This window comes from Geotrypetes seraphini, chromosome 9 (genome assembly GCF_902459505.1).
Source record: "Geotrypetes seraphini chromosome 9, aGeoSer1.1, whole genome shotgun sequence".
Taxonomy (NCBI): domain Eukaryota; kingdom Metazoa; phylum Chordata; class Amphibia; order Gymnophiona; family Dermophiidae; genus Geotrypetes; species Geotrypetes seraphini.
Window position 1 is genome coordinate 157,375,843 of NC_047092.1, and position 13,818 is coordinate 157,389,660.

A 13,818-nucleotide genomic window follows, 5' to 3' on the forward strand; every position below is an offset into this window, starting at 1 on the left:
CAGCGGCTATGTTCACAACTTGCTGCTCTTGCTGGGTTCAGGCCTTCCTCTCTGCCAGATCCTGCCTTTGCAGAAGCAGGAAGTAGGCGGGACCTGGCAGAGAGGAAGGACTGAACTCGGCAAGAGCAGCAAGTTGTGAACGTTGCTCTGCCAAAGAAGGGTGACAGAAGAAAGGGAGGGGTGGGGGAGAAATATACCTGATTGGGGAGAGGGAGGGAGAAGAAAGACCAGGGAAAGGAGAGGAAAAAGATGCTAGACCATGGGGAACGGGGGAAGGAAAGGAGATGCCAGACCATGGACGGGGCGGATATTAGGGGAAGGAAAGGAGACAGATGCCAGACTAGGGGGAAACGAGGGGAGAGGGAAAGGAAGGAGGAGAGATTCCAGAGTATGGAGGGAAAGAAAGGAGACAGATGCTAGACTGTGGAATGGGAAGAAAGGAAAAGAGAAAGATGCCAGAGCATGGAGTGGGTGGAAACGAAAATGGAGATGGGGTAAAGCTGAAATGAATTGTGTACAAAAGAGAGAAGAGGTACAGGATACAGTTTATGTAAGGGGCATAGACAGAGGGAAGATGCCATATGAAAGAGAGAGGGCAGACAGTGGATGGAAGGGGCAGAGAATATGGTGATTAAAGCAAAAACAACAAAAGGTAGAAAGGAGTTTTTTTGTTTCTTTAGAATAAAGTAGTATTGTAGTTGTATTGATAAACATTTATAAATAGAAAATGGAAATCAGGCAATCTTTTTATTGTACTAATTTTAATACTTTTTTTCTTTTTTTTACTAACTTTCAGAAACTAAAACATCCTTCCTCAGGACAGGATACCATAACAGCAGTATACTGTACTGACCTGAAGGAGGTTTTGGCCTCTGAAAGCTAATTGAAAAATGGATAAGTCCAATAAAATGTAATGTAATTTATTTCTTATATACCGCTAAACTCCGTTAGGATTCTAAGCGGTTTACAGAAAATAGACAATAGTATGCAAAATGGTGTATTATGGGGCATGTGTCACTGTTTCTGTGGTGTTGGCTTTGTATGCAGAGTCTGGCTTCCTGACAGTTCAGTTTAACTTTTGTCTAAATGCTTCTGTTTTCAGTTTGATTACTTAATCCATACTGGGCAAGGATTTATCTGTGTGCATGAAAAGGATATGATTTTTTGTTAGCATTGATTGTGCAGGATTGATCTTTAGTAATCTGGCTTATTTAGTTTTACAGTATTAATGTTCTAGTGCTCACTACCGTGTTTAAGATGCTTCCTTTTCCTAGATGCATCCTTGTTGTGTGACTCGTAGATTACAAAAAAAAAAAAAATTATATAGAGGGGGGGTGTTAAAAAAACCGATCGGCTCTGGGTGTCAAATATACTATGTGCACCACTGATATCAAGAAGACATGTTTTCTTTCCATCTGTACCTGCTTGAGCAGCTCATGACCCCTAGGAAGAGGAAGCAGAGGCTCCACAACGATTAATGACTTCTATATACCATGGCCCTCAGGACCAATCCAGAGATACCAGAAGAATTGAAAATGGATGGCGCACAGCACGCTATCTTCCAAAGGGCCCTGTGATCAAGGGACCATTGTGGAAATATGTGTAGGAGCTCTTTGGCCAATGTTGCGCTGAACCTGCTACCATCCTGTGGCTGTAGAAGCATTCTACTTTGACATTCCTGTTGGAGGCAGTTCCTACTGGTCCAAGAGAAGCTTAGAAGAATGGCTGAGCCAGTTGTACTCCCCTGAATCCAACAATGAATGGCTTGTTGCAGAAGCATACTGGAGTTTTCCAGGGAGCATCATCGATCAATGGAAGAAATTTCTCTGTCTTCTGTTAAGGGAATACTAGTGCTGTTGGTTGCTAAGGAAGAACTGCATTTATCTTGAAAGCCTAGCCCTGAGGGAAGCAATAACTTGAAATTAATAGAACTGAATATTTCCAAACACACTAAATTTGAGATGTTTTGAGAAATTCCAATAAAGTAAACTTGCATCTGAATTGGATTGTGACGTAACCTTTATACTAATTCAAATGTAGGACAGATTGGTAGAGACTGAAAGTTGTCAGTTGTCTGGTGGCCCATGTGAAATTAGTTGGTGGTCTCTTATCTTAAAACATAATTCAAAACCACTGGCACCAGTGGACAGTTTCAGTAAAGGTCAAATATATACTCGAATATAAACTGAGATTTTTGGACTGACCACATATGGAGTATACTGTATATATGGGCAACTGACCACTTGGTACAGCTGTCCTCTTCCTGGTGAGCTACAGGGTCATCCTCTCTGAGCCACTATCCACATACATGCCCCCACCCCCTAGACACTGATCCCCATATATCCGTTGGTACTGCTGCAGATTCGCTGATTTCCATGCACCCCCAGAGCTGCTGACCTCCATACACTCATGGATTGTGCTGTCACCAATCTGCTGTATGTTGAACTGGGCGGAGCCTTGAGCATCTGCGCATGCTCAAGGCCTGCTGGCTTCCACCTTCTCTGAGAATCACAGAGGAGGCAGGAGCCTGCAGACCTTGAGCATGCACAGATGATCAAGGCTTCGCCTGGTTTAACATACAACAGATTGGTGACAGCACAATCCATGAGTGTAAGGAGGTCAGTGGCTCTGGGTGTGCATGGAGGTCAGTGAATTTGCAGCGGCAGCAGCACCAACAGATATTTGGAGGTCAGTGACTCAGGGGGTCGGGGCATGTATTGTGGATAGTGGTACCTTCACCTCACCCACCCCCCAGGCAGGATAGCGTCAAGTGGCATACCAGGAGTGTGTTTGGGGGGGTTGCTTTGGGTTCTCTGACAACTGCTGCTGGCGTCGAGAACCTCTTCCAAGCAGCAGAAGTGTTCCCAATTCACTGCTCTTGGTGTTGGGCCTTCCTCTGTGCCGGATCCTGCCTTTGCGGAAATAGGAAGTAGATGGGACCCGACAGAGAGAGAGAGGCCCGACACCAAGAGCAGCAAATTGTGAAGGTTGCACTGCAGACTGGAGGATGACGGAGAGAGAGGGGAGAGGTGTAGAAATGCTGCACCTGATTGGGGAGGAAGGGTGAAGGAAACCCAGGGAAGTGAGAGGAGATGAGATGCCAGACCATTGGGAAAGGAAGGAAGGGAAGGAGATGCCAGGCTATGGAGGGGGAGGAAGAGATGCTGGGGGGGAGGGGAAAGAAGACAGATGCCATGCTAGACCAGGGAGAAAGGAAGGAAAGGAAAGAGGAGATACAAAAGCATGGAAGAGGAGGGAGAGAGGGAAGAGAGAGGAGAGAGATGCCAGGGCATTGTGGGGGTAGAGGGAAGGAGACTTGAGATATCAAACCATCAGGAAGGAAGGGAGGGGGAGGGAAAGATGGACAAAAAGGAGAGAGATGCCAGGGCATGGGGGAAGGGAAAGGAAACAGATGCCAGACCATGGGGTGAGTTGGGGTGGGAAGGAAGGAAAGGAGAAGGGAGAGATAACCAGAGCATGGGAAGGGAGTAAAGACAGAGAAAAATGGAAGGAACAGAGAAAGAGGACAGATGCTGGATGGAATGGAGAGTGAAGAGAAGAGCTGAACCAGAACTTACAGAAACCAGAGCTTACAAAAGGTAGAGAGATTTTATTTTTTATTTTTAATTGCATTTTATAATACATTCAAAGATAAACCTTGAAGGAAATACAGAATTTCAGATAAAGAAGATTAAGTAGAATCATTAACATTACTAATACAGTCCACTTAAAGAGGAGAAAGAAACAACACTTTCTATGAGAAGATAGATTCAAATAGCAAACAAATAACAGGAAATATGGAGTGAACTGTTAATCAAATTCAATGGTCATTGAATTTGATTAACAGTTCACTCCATATTTCCTGTTATTTGTTTCCTATTTGAATCTACCTTCTCATAGATTTTTTTGTTGTTTTAGAATAAAGTAATATTGTAGCTGTATTGATAAATATTTATAAACAGAAAATGGGAATAAGGTAATTTTTTTTATTGGACTAATTTTAATACATTTTTTACTAACTTTTGGAGATTAAAATCCCGTTCCTTGAGGTACTAATAAAAATATTGAATGTTAAAAAAATTGTGTTAAAACTTATGGCAAGGATGTCTTTGCAGACTGGCTCACCAGAATCACCCAAGTTTCTAATCTCAGTTTATATTAGTCAACCTTGTCAACCTTTTTCCTCCCTTTTTTTTTTTTTTTTTTTTTTTGGGGGGGGGCAGGGTCAACTTGGTTTATATTCGAGTATATACAGTAACCAGAAGCAAGAGACTGAATACTTCTACCTTTTGAGAAATGGTTTCTTTAGAGAGGGTTTGAGACATGCTGGTGAAGATGCAAGGAAGGGCAGACAGCATGGACAACCTTCAGTATCACATCTATGAAAAGTTGTTAGACTCCTACTATTCACTTGAAATTTAAAAAATAAAAATCCTGTTTACTAGGATTACTAATAACAAATCAAGTATAGAGACGTGTGATTTGTTAGCTGAGTCATTTGAGTTCAAATTAAGAACCCTGAAGCCCAAAGTAGTATTTATGTAAACAGATCTTTTTTTATTTTGAGTTAGAAACATACAAATTCATCAGCAGAGAGTATTTTACCATCTTTTAATGTGATAGTCACCTGCAACTATGAGTCATTTAATTTGCAATTAATATATTTGTGCTCACATTTTCCGTCCTTTTATTAAAGTAATGAGCTAAACGTTTAGCTTACTTTTTAATGAATATAATTGTGAGAATGCAACTTTGCTGTTTCTACTTCAGTATTTTTAAAACAATGGCGGACATTTGAGGCTTTAAAACTTTTTTTAAAATTTTAAAGTAAACATCACTGATATGCTAAACTTCTTTTTTTTTTTTTTAAAATATACTGTATATAAAGAAAAATGCCTTGTAGCTTGTTTAACTTTTAGGGGTCCTTTTACTAAGATGTGCTAGTGCATCTTAGCATGCGCTGAATGCTAACACAGCATTTAGCACGTGCTAATTTTTAGCGCACGCTAAAATGCACTAGTGCGCCTTAGTAAAAAGGACCCCTAAGTGAAGATATCAATAGTCTCAGACTTGTTGCTGCTTTGTAAATAATGTAGAAGAAAACTCAAATTAAGCAGAATGACTTTTTAAAATTTAGTTGAACCTACTACAATTAGCAAATTTTCTTTGTTTTGATACAGATAATAGTAGTATTTTTTGTTTACTTTTGGGTCCTTTTACAAAGCTGCACTGCATTTAATGTGTGCTGTTAGGCAGTGCAGATTTGTAAAAGCCTGCCTTTGTATGCAACTTAGATTCATCATGATAGAAAAAAAAACCTTTCATTGCTACTTATTACCATAGGAGAGTTAAAATCAAGTTATCCATTGAATATGAAAATTAGAAGGTAAATGGGCTATAAAATTTTGGCAAATTCTTGTATAGTGGTTAATGAGGAGATGCGATCATATGCTACTGATTCAGTACAATACTGACTGCAGTATTCAGTTGACCATGGAAATAGTTGGAGAGCTCTGCTTAACTGTTTCTTCTTAGTTTTCTCATTAATTGATCACTTTGTTACCAGTGTTTAATTTTAACTATAACTCATCCTCAAATTTTTCTTTTTTTTTTTTTCCAAAATGAACCATGGGTGAACTGAGGACATGAAGTAAATTTTGTGCATAAGATACCAAGAGTTAGAAGTACAGTGGTATCTCGGTTTACGAGTGCACCGGTTTGTGAGTGTTTTGCAAGACACTCAAAACATTCGCAAAATCGGCACCTCGGAAACCGAGCTTGCCTTGATTTGCGATCCAGCACCCTCACCCCCGTGATACGGCACCCTCCCCGCTCGCGTCGCACCCCCTCTCCCCCCGCTGCGATCTGAAATCCCCCAGACCCATTCGAACACGCTTCTTACCCCCATCTAGCCACCGGCACCGGCATGTCCTGTGCGTTGGTGCCAGTGCCTGAAGAGGACGCAGATCTTCAGGCACCGGCACCAACGCATAGGACATGCCAGTGGCCAGATGGGGATAAGAAGCGGCACCAACGCACAGGACATGCCGGTGCTGGTGCCAGATGGGGATAAGAAGCGTGGTCGGGCGGGTCTGGGGGATTTCAGATCACGGCAGGGGGAGGGGGTGCTGGATCATGTGGGGGGGGGGCTTTTGGGGGGAGCAATGCCGGTTCTCGGGGGGGGGGGGGTAGAGCAGCGCCACTGGCCTCGTGGGGGGGGGAACATATCAAATGAGTTTCCCTTAGTTCCTATGGGGAAACTCGCTTTGATATACGAGTATTTTGGTTTCCGAGCATGCTTCTGGAACGAATTATGCTCGTAAACCAAGGTACCACTGTATAATCTTTCTCAGCTACAATTGTATGTTTAGGTTTTTTTTTATTACTGCAAATAAAACAAGCTGAATTGTTTTGAAGTTATGCATCTCTTTCAATATTCTGAGGGTACAAGTTGAGGTCCTTGTTCAAAGCTGAGCTGACCTTTCTGATTTGATTTGGTTCTATTACTTTCATTGTTTAATGCAATGTTATATTCTTTCCCCCTCCCCTCCCCTACCCAAATGCCTGAACTGGAGAAGGAGAGAACAGGCTAGAAGTGAGAATTTGAAAATTAACAGCCCTGTTTTTTATGTAATATGAGTATGTATTCACTTTCTAATGGATGAGAAGATATTAGTTGGAAGATTGATAGTATGCAGACTGCTGACATGTAAGACACATTATTTTAAGAAATTTAGCATCTGTGTAGCCATTACTCTTTGGTCTCTAGTTTAAAGAACAACAGAAGAAGGGCTTCCTCTCTTCCACCTTGCTATATACAGTTACTGATGTGGGCCATTTAACAGCCATAGCTTATTTGCAGATAGCACACCTTTTTATTAACCTCTATTGGTGATAAAAGTTGGTGCAGCCCTGCTGAAGGAAGAGTTTGCAGATTTTGCCTTCCTCGAGGCAGCCACAGAAAGGATTGCTTTCTGTGCTTAAAATGGTCTACAGACATAATTGTCTGGGTAGTTCACCATATTCTTTCAGTTTAGTTAAATATCAGAAAAAATACTGCTAAGCTGGGTTTTTTGTTTCTTTAGCATTGGTGCTCCTTTATTTTAACAAAGTTGGTTGTGTGCTGTATTCTAAATAACTGTCTAATTATAACTGTGAATGACAGCTTATATTTAGATTGAACTCCTAAGATTCTTGTACACATCAAAATATTAAATTTCTTACTAATGTATATGAATTTTAGGATAATTTGAAATTGTTATCTAAAACTATTCATGTAATCTGTTAAAGCTGCAATACCCCCCATGTAACTTAGGTGAATATTAGGTCTCCATATTTTTAGACTGGTAAATATCACTTATTTGTAAATGTGTAATACAGAATATGGGATGGGCTTTTAAGTATGATAAAAGAAATAGAAACTATTGCTTCTCCATGTTTTGATCTTTACTGAGGAAGGAAATCTACAGTATATTAATATTGTAAGAATGCAGTAGCAGAAAATACAATGAAGATGGTAGACAATTTATTGGAGAACAGATCAATTTAATCTATACGCAATGTGGCCGTGTTTTGCCTAAAAATAGGCTGGGGGGAGAAAATGAGCAAACACATTTTTTTTAAAACAAAAGAAAATCATACATAATTTAATAAAAAATTATCAAACAAACCTCGAGATACTCATTAAAAACATATAAATGAATCCATAGACAGCAGTAAAGAAACCATAGTGAATAAAGGCCCCCTTTTATCAAGCTGCATTAGGGAAGTTTTTTATTGCCGGCCACTGTGGTAAAAGCTCAAACGCTCATAGGAATTCTATGAGTGTCTAAGCTTTTACTGCAGCGGCCGGCAATAAAAAAAACTTAACACGGTTTGATAAAAAGGGGGCTAAGCTTGGCAAAATCTAGAAATGCACAAAGCAGCACAGTTATCCCATAGGAAGTAGTAGTGAATCAGCATGTGAGCATAATTAGCAACAATAGAGAATTAAACTTTGTTTTCTATAAACAATAGTGATTGTTTGATGTAATCTTTGCCTATCATTTCTGTAACAATAGTATTTTCTTGGATGTATATTGAAATCATATAACTTAATTGAAAAAAACTCTTCTATTAATGAATAGTGCTAACAGCCACAGTTGTCACAGCAGGGATCCCCACAGTGTATCAGTTGAAGTAAAAACAAATATAGTTGTAACAAAGAGTGGCTCTGTAAGGGTCAAAGGTTACTAAAACTAAAAAGTTTATAATTCCAAAGAGTAAATGTCTGGGGCATTACCTGCTGTAAAAGTTAGCATCAAAGCTGATCTGGTAATGGATAAAAAAAAAAAAAAAAAAGATTTTAAAGCAATCCTGCTGATTTTTCTGCTACTTTAAAAAATGAAAGAATCCTGTACCTTCTAAAACTTTAAGGTGTGCCCTTCTATAATCACTAAGGAACACACAAACTTGCTGCTTAGAATGCCCATAAATCACTAACGCTTAGATATTCTAGCATTTCAACTGCCATTTTGTGCATTCCAGTGATGCAGTGACGGTGTCATCGATATCGGGGCACATCAGAAGAAACTCTGAACTTACAATTGTATTAATTAAACATGAGAGCTTCTAAAACAACAAATATAACAAAACCATAAATAGTGTGCCAGAAAAAATATACAATAAATAAATATGTACATCAAATAACACTTTTTGTAAGCACACAGTAAATAAGTAAACAAGCAGTAACTCAAAATTTTATAAGATAAGTTTCAAGTTTTATTAGGATTTTATATACCGCCTATCAAGGTTATCTAAGTGGTTTTACAATCAGGTACTCAAGCATTTTCCCTATCTGTCCCGGTGGGCTCACAATCTATCTAACGTACCTGGGGCTATGGAGGATTAAGTGACTTGCCCAGGGTCACAAGGAGCAGACTAAGGGAAAGGAAGACTTGAAATACATAGAAAACTGGCACAGCAGTTTTGATCATACAGTAGAACATAAAGTAGTAGTTTGCCTTTTGAGGTTTGAAGGGACTCCTCATTAACCCCCCATCCCTTTTACAAAACCGTAGCACGGTTTTAGTGCCAACCACAGTGGTAACAACAACACTCATAAGGTCATAATACCATATCGATATTTCCTAATGCACTTCTTGCTAAATTCTGCAATATACCATAATCAATATGAAAATTTACTTGTTAAAATTGTGGCGATAATTTGTGACTTTTTGCTAAATATCTTTCCTATTGGTGCCAAAAAAACCACAGAAGCATGCCACAGTATTTTATATCAGCTGCAACCCCTGGAAAATATCCCTGGTGTCTAGTAGTCTTTCATCCACCCACTTACAAAATTCCCTAATGAGAATACCTTGCCTAGGCCTTTCGGACTCCATATCTTCAAATTCAGGCAGGAGTTATGCCAGTGTCATCTGCAAAATAGCAGTGCCCTGCCTCGTAGCACATCCTGCTGCCATTTTGCAGATGATATTGCTGAAGGCAGTGAGTGAGCATGGCTTCTGCCTCATTTAAGGTACTTGTTGGGGACCCAGGTAAAAGGTTCCAGGGTGAGGTGGGGTCCCAATAGCCTACCAGGGAAGGGGGCCACTAGATAGACTACCAGGGCAAGTTTGTTTGTTTTTATATGGGGAAGGGGGACTGTTCAGGATGGGAAGCAATGCAAGAAGCAATCCAGGGCAAGATGGTCAGGTTGGAGTGAGAGGAGTGCTGCTAGACTCCTGGTCCTATTCTGCCAACTTTTCTACTTTGCCCGAGTCATGGCAAAAACTTTTCCATGCACAACTTCTGTCAAACTTTATGGCGATGAAATAATCACTTAATTACATGAATTTAATACAGTGTGTGGTAATATGTTTCCATGTGATAATGTTTCCATGTGAGTTAACACCTGTGATGAAACTTTCTGCATTATAGTACTTGGTCAGTAAACTCATCATAATGTTTCATGCATGGGTCCTTCAGGAAGGTTCATCCAGGATTAGCCATAGTGACTACATGGGGCAGTTTTCTAAGATGGTGACTAGGTGTTTACTATCATGAATATGGAATAATAGTCGTGTTGCAATTTGACTTTCTAAAAAAGTGGGGAAAATTTAATAGTCACTATTGCATGGATTTAGATGCAATACATAATGCAATTAGAATGGATAAAACTAAAATCCAGTTACATTGCATTATGCATTGCATCTAAATTTGTGCAGTAGTGACTATTAAACATAAGTAACAAAGTACATCTAAGGGTCTCTTTACAAAAAACAAAGTGAGAATGGAACACGGCAACACTGGCTTCCAATAAAATGTGGTGTCAGGCAAGAATGCATCTCGTCACCTTATCTGTTCAACCTGTACAGTGAAACCATCTTCAGAAAAGCAAATTTGGAAGAAGAGGGTGTCTGTTTCAAAGTTGGTGGCTGAAATATTAATAACCTGCACTAGTCAGATGATACAATACTCATCACCAATATCAAAGAAGACATGCTATATCTACTGAGAAAAGTCAAAGCCGAAAGTCATAACATGCTATTAGAGCTGAACATAAGCAAGATGAAGATCATGAACATGGAAAATGATGAAAATCTTGAGCTTGAAGGTGATTGAAATCCTTTTCAACTTTTGTTCTATCTCCTGGGCTCTTTTGTAAACAAAGAAGCAACTAGCAGGGAGGAAATACTCTGCAGAATAGCTCTTGGTTGCTCTTCAATGAAGGCCTTCGACAAAAGTATTCAAAGGCAAGAAAGTAACACTCCAAATGAAGATCAGACTTGTCCACAAACTCATTTTCTTAGTAGTCGGTTACAGATATGAAAGCTGAACACTATGGAAACGAGACACAGAGAAGGTGCTAGAGAACGATTTTAGGCTTGCTTTGAACCACCAGAAGAACTAAAATCGATTTTGGAAGAGATCAAACTGGCTATGTTACTTGAAGCCCAAATGATGATGTTAATAACTATTTTCTTCACACCATCAGAAAGAGACCACTGGAGAAGGATATCATGTTTGGGAAGATCAAAGGAACCAGGCAAAGAGGGCAACTTGCAATCAGATGGCTGGACACATTGAAAACAACCCGCTGGAGGATTTCTTTTTAGCACTGCAAATCATCAAGTCTGTAGGATTCGAACACAAGTTGATGGCATCTAACAATAACATGCAGCATTCTGTGCACCAATAATGGTACTGAAGCCCTTTAAATCCCTGTGAACTTTGGGACAGGTATCGCAGTGGCCCACACTAAACGGCTTTGTAAAAGAGGCCCTTAGAAAAATATGAATAAAATTACCATATTTTCCACTCCATAAGATGCACTTTTTCCACCCCCAAAAAGGGGGTGGAAAAGTCGGTGTGTCTTATGGAGCGAATACACATCTCCTCCCCCTCGGTACCTTTTTTAACTGGTAGTGGTCCAGCGTGGTCTCCTGCTGGACGGCTGCCTTTCTGTTGCAGAGCAGCGCACAATGCAGGAGTGTGACTTTTGTGCTTCCTGCCTGGTCCCGTGCCACTCTGTGATTGGCTGAGGTCAGTTCTTTGAGAACTGACCTCAGCCAATCACGGAGCAGCGTGGGACCAGGCAGGAAGCACAAAGGTCGCACTCCTGAATTGGGCGCCGCTCTGCAACAGAAAGGCAGCCATCCAGTAGGTGACTGCGCTGGACCACCGCCAGTTAAAAAAGGTACCAGGAAGGCTGCAGGCTTTGGGCTTCCCAGCACCAGACGCACCTACGTGTAGAGGAAGAAAAACCAAGAAGAAAAAATTCTGCCTAATAGCACGGATGTCCAAGTGCCAATAATCAAAACCAACTTTCTGGACGTGCAGCAACACTTCTAAGCTGCTGTGCATCCAGAGCTCAAAAGGGTGTGTTGGGAGGTGTGTTATGGGCAGGAATCAGGCAGGCTTCAACCAGGATGTAACTGTAATTAAGCTTTCCTAGAGGGAACTTAGACACCGGCAATTAGACCTGTTTGAGTTGCATCTAAGTTCCACAAAGGTGCCCAAACTGACAAGAAGACCACTGGAAAATTTAAGGCATGACCCCCTCTCACCACCCAAAGAGCAAACCCTCCCCCCCAACCCCCACAGGCTTCCCATCAGCTGATCACGACAGAAGGAATTCCCATCAGCTGAGCTGGTTTGGGGGATTCCTGGCAGCTCAGCTGATGAGGATTCCCTGCCAGAATCATCTGAGCCGCAAAGCCCTATACCCCTTCCCCTGACATCCCCCAACATTCCTGGGCCCTCTCCCACATCTCCAGGCCCCCTTTACCTTTGGTTGAGAAAACGGCAAGAGGGTAGCCCACTCCCTCCTGCCTACAAGCCCGCATGCTGCAAATGATGGGGCTTCCCCCTCCCACTGCATCTTGGGATGCAGTGGGAGGGGCTGAAGGCTCTGATTGGCTCAAAAGGGTTCTACAACTCAGCTGATCTTGGCAGGGGGAGTCCCCATCAGCTGAGCTGCCAGGAATCCCCGAAACAGGCTCAGCTGCTGTGATCAGACAAGGTAGTTGGGTATGTCTACAAAACTTGCCTCAGACTTAAGCTCAGTTTTGATTATGCTCCTCCATGTATATTATATCATCTTGGAGGTGATATGCTTTTAATGTGCAGGCTTCTTCTTGTTCATTTGTTTTGGAGTTGTTGGGGTTTTTTGTCAGCTAGGTGAAATTTTACACGGTTCCAGAATCTTCAAGCTAAGCATGATTTTCCACTAAGTATATTTTTAAATAGTCAGATACCGTTACTTTCTGGAAAATATATTTTAAAGCAGTTTGGAGAACTGAGTGTAAAACCACCAGATAAATGCTTGGTACAGTGGTACCTCGGTTACTCATCGTTAATTGGTTCCAGGAGCCGTGACAAGTATCGAACATGATGAGTAACAAACAAATTTTTCTCATAAGGAATAATGGAAATAAATTTAATGTGTTCCCAAACCAAAGACCATGCATATTTTTAAGGCAATATGTAAAAAGATAGGGCTGTTTATTAATTTGTAGGTTTATTTTTCATATAAAGTAATGATAAATATAGTACTGTACTTGGATTAAATAAAATAAAAACTTTACCTCTTGAGAAGAGTCCATGGGATGGTGGGAGGAGAGGTTAAAAGGAGCGTTGCTTGGAAGAAGAGGTCCCCCTCCAATAGGACATCGGGCACTTGGACATCAGGTGTTCTTTCTCTTTTCTGCCTTTTTTCAGCTTGCACCACAGACTCTGATATAGGGCTCCTTTTACAAAGGCGCGCTAGAAGGTTAACGCGTGTAATACCATGCGCTAAACCGCCGGCCACGTGAGCCGCTACGCCTCCTTTTGGGCAGGCGGTAATTTTTAGGCCAGCGCTGGGGGGTTAGTGCATAATGAAAATTCGCACATGTTAACCCTGCTAGCGCGGCTTAATAAAAGGAGCCCATAGTCTTTGTTACCTTCACTAAAAATTTATCCAATGAGTCACGAGTCAAACAACACTGACAAGTTCTAGATTGTGTCGAGTACCAGGACACAAATTCTCTGTCAAAATGTGCCTACCAAATTTGACGAATTTCAAAGCAGTCTAGTACCGAGGTACCACTGTATCTGGGAACCACTGCACTGTCCATTGGGACTCATCTACTTTGCTTACCAAACTTATCCTGGGGGAGCCCACTACTAGTCAGGTTTTCATGATATCCACAGTGAATATTCATGAAATTTGCTTGCATCTCTCATGAATAATTGCTGTGTATATCCTGAAAACCTGACTGGTGGTTCTCCCAGGACAAGTTTGGGAATCCAGGGGATATGTGACTAAGGTGTGGCAAATCCATTAACACACTT

At 41.0% G+C, this 13,818-nt stretch overlaps 1 protein-coding gene across 6 annotated transcripts in view; it reads left to right on the forward strand.

The window, feature by feature from the left end:
- The window catches only part of TSC22D2 (TSC22 domain family member 2), a 140,186-nt gene that overhangs the window by 102,648 nt on the left and 23,720 nt on the right, over positions 1–13,818 (forward strand). Inside the window, exon 3 of one of the 6 annotated variants that reach the window (XM_033958178.1) lies at positions 1,434–1,450. The exons of the other annotated variants lie outside the window; for them this stretch is intronic. The gene's annotated coding sequence lies outside the window, so the exon portion shown is untranslated. Of the gene's footprint in view, positions 1–1,433; positions 1,451–13,818 lie in introns of those variants that run through there. 6 annotated transcript variants of the gene reach the window in all.